Genomic DNA, 6374 nt, shown 5'->3' on the forward strand with positions numbered 1-6374 from the left:
GTCAATTGTAAGTGCTGTTATTGTGAAGTAGAAACCTCTAGGAGCAGCAACGGCTCAGCCGTGAGGTGGTAGGCCACACAAGCACACAGAACGGGATCGCCGAGTGTTGAAGCGTATAGCATGTAAAAAGTCCTCAGTTGCAACACTCACTACCGACTTCCAAACTCCCTCTGGAAGCATATACTATCTGTGTACCGTATACATGTATATGTCAGCAGTATATTTGCTGATATATGTTTCTATATTGCTGATATATGTGTATATATACTGCTCAAAAAAATAAAGGGAACACTTAAACAACACATCCTAGATCTGAATGAAAGAAAAAATCTTATTAAATACTTTTTTCTTTACATAGTTGAATGTGCTGACAACAAAATCACACAAAAATAATCAATGGAAATCCAATTTATCAACCCATGGAGGTCTGGATTTGGAGTCACACTCAAAATGAAAGTGGAAAACCACACTACAGGCTGATCCAACTTTGATGTAATGTCCTTAAAACAAGTCAAAATGAGGCTCAGTAGTGTGTGTGGCCTCCACGTGCCTGTATGACCTCCCTACAACGCCTGGGCATGCTCCTGATGAGGTGGCGGATGGTCTCCTGAGGGATCTCCTCCCAGACCTGGACTAAAGCATCCGCCAACTCCTGGACAGTCTGTGGTGCAATGTGGCGTTGGTGGATGGAGCGAGACATGATGTCCCAGATGTGCTCAATTGGATTCAGGTCTGGGGAACGGGCGGGCCAGTCCATAGCATCAATGCCTTCCTCTTGCAGGAACTGCTGACACACTCCAGCCACATGAGGTCTAGCATTGTCTTGCATTAGGAGGAACCCAGGGCCAACCGCACCAGCATATGTTCTCACAAGGGGTCTGAGGAGCTCATCTCGGTACCTAATGGCAGTCAGGCTACCTCTGGCGAGCACATGGAGGGCTGTGCGGCCCACCAAAGAAATGCCACCCCACACCATGACTGACCCACCGCCAAACCGGTCATGCTGGAGGATGTTGCAGGCAGCAGAAAGTTCTGTCACGTGCTCAGTGTGAACCTGCTTTCATCTGTGAAGAGCACAGGGCGCCAGTGGCGAATTTGCCAATCTTGGTGTTCTCTGGCAAATGCCAAACGTCCTGCACGGTGTTGGGCTGTAAGCACAACCCCCACCTGTGGACGTCGGGCCCTCATACCACCATCATGGAGTCTGTTTCTGACCGTTTGAGCAGACACATGCATATTTGTGGCCTGCTGGAGGTAATTTTGCAGGGCTCTGGCAGTGCTCCCCCTGCTCCTCCTTGCACAAAGGCGGAGGTAGCGGTCCTGCTGCTGGGTTGTTGCCCTCCTACGGCCTCCTCCACGTCTCCTGATGTACTGGCCTGTCTCCTGGTAGCGCCTCCATGCTCTGGACACTACGCTGACAGACACAGCAAACCTTCTTGCCACAGCTCGCATTGATGTGCCATCCTGGATGAGCTGCACTACCTGAGCCACTTGTGTGGGTTGTAGACTCCGTCTCATGCTACCACTAGAGTGAAAGCACCGCCAGCATTCAAAAGTGACCAAAACATCAGCCAGGAAGCATAGGAACTGAGAAGTGGTCTGTGGTCCCCACCTGCAGAACCACTCCTTTATTGGAGGTGTCTTGCTAATTGCCTATAATTTCCACCTGTTGTCTATTCCATTTGCACAACAGCATGTGACATTTATTGTCAATCAGTGTTGCTTCCTGAGTGGACAGTTTGATTTCACAGAAGTGTGATTGACTTGGAGTTACATTGTGTTGTTTAAGTGTTCCCTTTATTTTTTTGAGCAGTGTATATTGTTGATATACTGGATGTGTATAAACATACAAAACATGAGGAACACTCTTTCCATGATATAACAATGTGCGTTGAGAGTTGGGAACCAAGTTCAGGGAGTGAGTGTTTTAATAAAATAAACAGAACAAACCAAAGGGAGTGACATAATTAGGGAAGGGTAGTGATGGAGTCCAGGTGAGTCTGACGACGCGCAGGTGCACGTAACGATGGTGACAAGTGTGCGCCATAACGAGCAGCCTGGTGACCTAGAGGCCGGAGAGGGAGCACACGTGACACATGAAATAGACAGACCAGGTGAATCAAGGTGAAAGCTATGATCCCTTATTGATGTATGTCATCTGTTAAATCCCCTTCAATCAGTGTCAATCAGGAGACAGGTTATAGAAGGATTTTTAAGCCTTTTGACAATTCAGACATAAATTGTGTATGTGTGCCATTCAGAGAGTGAATGGGCAAGACTAAATATATAAGTACCTTTGAATGTGGTATGGTGGTAGGTGCCAGGTGCACCAGTTTGAGTGTGTCAAGAACTGCAAAGTGTGTATCAAGAATGGTCCACCACCCAAAGGACATGCAGCCAACTTGACACAACTGTGGGAAGCATTGGAGTCAACATGGGCCAGCATCTCTGTGGAAAGCTTTTGACACCTTTAGAGCCCATGCCTTGACAAATTGAGGGTGTTATGAAGGCAAAAGAGGGTACAACTCATTTTTAGGAAGGCGTTCCTAATGTTTTGTACACTCAATGTATATCTGCAGGTATATAAATATTGTTCATATATTACCTACTTACTTAGGCCTTTGTATTCCTTGCGGAACATAGGCCATCAATGAATCTCCTCCATCCCTTTCAGTCTTGTACCCTCCGCTCCATGTGTTTCCATATTGTTGATTAACAGTATGTGTATAAATATGTCAGGTGTATCTGCATTTGTGTATATATTGTTGATATACAGTACCAGTCAAACGTTAGGACACACCTACTCAGTCAAGGGTTTTTCTATATTATTACTATTTTCTACATTGTAGAATAATAGTGAAGACATCAAAACTATGAAATAACACATATGGAATCATTCAGGAGCATTGGTGTCGCTGAGGAGTCTTTGGCCTGGTTTGCTAACTACCTATCTCAAAGAGTGCAGTCTCAGCCACTGCCTGTTACCAAGCGAGTACCGTAATTTCCGGACTATTAAGCGCACCTGAATATAAGCCGCACCCACTGAATTTTTATTTTATTTTTTATTTTGAACATAAATAAGCCGCACATGTCTATAAGCCGCAGGTGCCTACCGGTACATTGAAACAAATGAACTTTACACAGGCTTTAATGAAACACGGCTTGTAACAAAAATAAATAGCCTTTAACGAAACACGGCTTGTAACAAAAATAAATAGGCTTTAATGAAACACGGCTTGTAACAAAAGATAAAAAATTTGCAGTAAACAGTAGCCTACCAAGAAAGTCATTGGTCACTATCTTCCTCCTCCTGTGCACTGAAACCATCTCCTTCGGTGTCGGAGTTGAATAGCCTCAGAATTGCTTCATCCGATATTGGATCGTTTTCAATGTCACTCTCGTCACTTTCATCCGGAGGCAAATCCCCCGCTGAGCCCTCTTCAACACGCAGCAGTCCAGCCTTTCGAAACCCATTGATGATAGTGGATTTTTTGACAATGCTCCACGCTGTCAGGACCCACAAATTTGAAAGCGGGAAAAATCCATATATTAGCCGCGTCATTGTTTAAGCCGCGAAGTTCAAAGCGTGTGAAAAAAGTTGCGGCTTATAGTCCGGAATTTACGGTACCCCAAGGCTCAATCCTAGGCCCCACGCTCTTCTCACCTCACATCATCAACATAGCTCAGGCAGTAGGAAGCTCTCTCATCCATTTATATGCAGATGATACAGTCTTATGCTCAGCTGGCCCCTCCCTCAGATTATGTGTTAAATACTCTACAACAAAGCTTTCTTAGTATCCAACAAGCTTTCTCTACACTTAACCGTGTTCTGAACACCTCCAAAACAAAGGTCATGTGGTTTGGTAAGAATAATGCCCCTCTCCCCACTGGTGTGATTACTACCTCTGAGAGTTTAGAGCTTGAGGTAGTCATCTCATACAAATACTTGGGAGTATGGCTAGACAGTACACTGTCCTTCTCTCAGCACATATCAAAGCCACAGGCTTAAGTTAAATCAAGACTTCGTTTCCTCTAACGTAACCGCGCCTCTTTCACCCCAGCTGCAAAACTAACCCTGATTCAGATGACCATCCAACCCATGCTAGATTACGGAGACACAATTTATAGATCGGCAGGTAAGGGTGCTCTCGAGTGGCTAGATGTTCTTTACCATTCGGCCATCAGATTTTCCACAAATGTTCCTTATACGACACATCACTGCACTCTATACTCCTTTGTAAACTGGTCATACCTGTATACCCATCGCAAGACCCACTGGTTGATGCTTATTTATAAAGCCCTCTTAGGCCTCACTCCCCCCTATCTGAGATATCTACTGTAGCCCTCATCCTCCACATACAACACCCGTTCTGACAGTCACATTCTGTTAAAGGTCCCCAAAGCACACACATCCCTGGGTCGCTCTCTTTTCAGTTCGCTGCAGCTAGCGACTGGAACGAACTGCAACAAAACACTCAAACTGGACAGTTTTATCTCAATCTCTTCATTCAAAGACTCAATCATGGAGACTCTTACTGACAGTTGTGGCTGCTTTGCGTGATGTATTGTTGTCTCTACCTTCTTGCTCTTTGTGCTGTTATCTGTGCCCAATAATGCTTGTACCATGTTTTGTGCTGCTACCATGTTGTGTTTCTACCATGTTATTGTCATGTTATGTTGCTACCATGCTGTGTTGTCATGTTTGCTGCCTTGCTATGATGTTGTCTTAGGTCTCTGTTTATGTAGTGTTGTCTCTCTTGTTGTGATGTCTTTTTTGTCCTATATTTGTATTTGATTTATTTTAGCATTTTTAATCCCAGCCCCCGTCCCCGCAGGAGGCCTTTTGCCTTTTGGCAGGCCGTCATTGTAAATAAGAATTTGTACTTAACTGACTTGCCTAGTTAAATAAAGGTTAAATAAAATAAAATAAATATACGCTTGATTCACAGTCTCCTCTGAACAGTTGATGTTACTTGAACTTTGTGAAGAATTTATTTGGCCTGCAATTTCTGATGTGCAGTTAACTCTAACGAACTTATCCTCTGCAGCAAAGGTAACTCTGGGTCTTTCATTCCTTTGGCTGTCCTCATGAGAGCCAGTTTCATCATAGCGCTTGATGGTTTTTGTGACTGCACTTGAAGAAACTTTCAAAGTTCTTGATATTTTCTGGATTGACTGACCTTCATGTCTTAACCTGTTTAGGATAGGGGGCAGTATTTTCACGGCCGGATAAAAACATACCCGATTTAATCTGGTTATTACTCCTGCCCAGAAACTAGAATATGCATATAATTGTTTTATTTGGATAGAAAACACCCTAAAGTTTCTAAAACGGTTTGAATGGTGTCTGTGAGTATAACAGAACTCATATGGCAGGCAAAAACCTAAGAAGATTCCAGGCAGGAAGTGGCCTGTCTGACAATTTGAAGTCCTTCTGTTGCATCTCTATCAAAATTACAGCATCTGTGCTGTTACATGACACTTTCTAAGGCTTCCATTGGCTCTCTAAAGCCTTTAGAATGCGGAATGACACGTCTCCTGTCTCTGGGCAAAGTATAGGAGCAGAGTTTGAAAGTGGCCTGCCTGGGGACAGTGAGTCTGGAGATGCTCGTTCACGAGACTTTGCCATTTTTTTCTTTCACTCTTTGGATGAATACAACGTTGCCTGGTTGGAATATTATTGCTATTTTACGAGAAAAATAGCATAAAAATTGATTTTAAACAGCGTTTTACATGCTTCTAAGTACGGTAATGGAATATTTTGAATTTCTTTGTCACGAAATGCGCTCGCGCGTTACCCTTCGGATAGTGACCTGAACGCACGAACAAAACGGAGGTATTTGGATATAACTATGGATTATTTGGAACCAAAACAACATTTCTTGTTGAAGTAGAAGTCCTGGGAGTGCATTCTGACAACGAACAGCAAAGGTAATCCAATTTTTCTAATAGTAATTCTGAGTTTAGGCTGCCCCGACGTTGGCGGGTCTGAATAGCTAGCCTTGATGGCCGAGCTATGTACTCAGAATATTGCAAAATGTGCTTTCGCCGAAAAGCTATTTTAAAATCGGACATAGCAAATGCATAAAGGAGTTCTGTATCTATAATTCTTAAAATAATTCTTATGTATTTTGTCAACGTTTATCATGAGTAATTTAGTAAATTCACCGGAAGTTTTCGGTGGGTATGCTAGTTCTGAACATCCCATGCTAATGTAAAAAGCTGGTTTTTGATATAAATATGAACTTGATTGAACAAAACATGCATGTATTGTATAACATAATGTCCTAGGAGTGTCATCTGATGAAGACCATCAAAGGTTAGTGAGAGAGAAAGAAAAACATGGAGAAGTCTCGTGAACGCGCATCTCAGTC

The sequence above is a fragment of the Salmo salar genome, chromosome 05, assembly GCF_965601325.2.
Source record: "Salmo salar chromosome 05, fSalSal1, whole genome shotgun sequence".
NCBI lineage: Eukaryota > Metazoa > Chordata > Actinopteri > Salmoniformes > Salmonidae > Salmo > Salmo salar.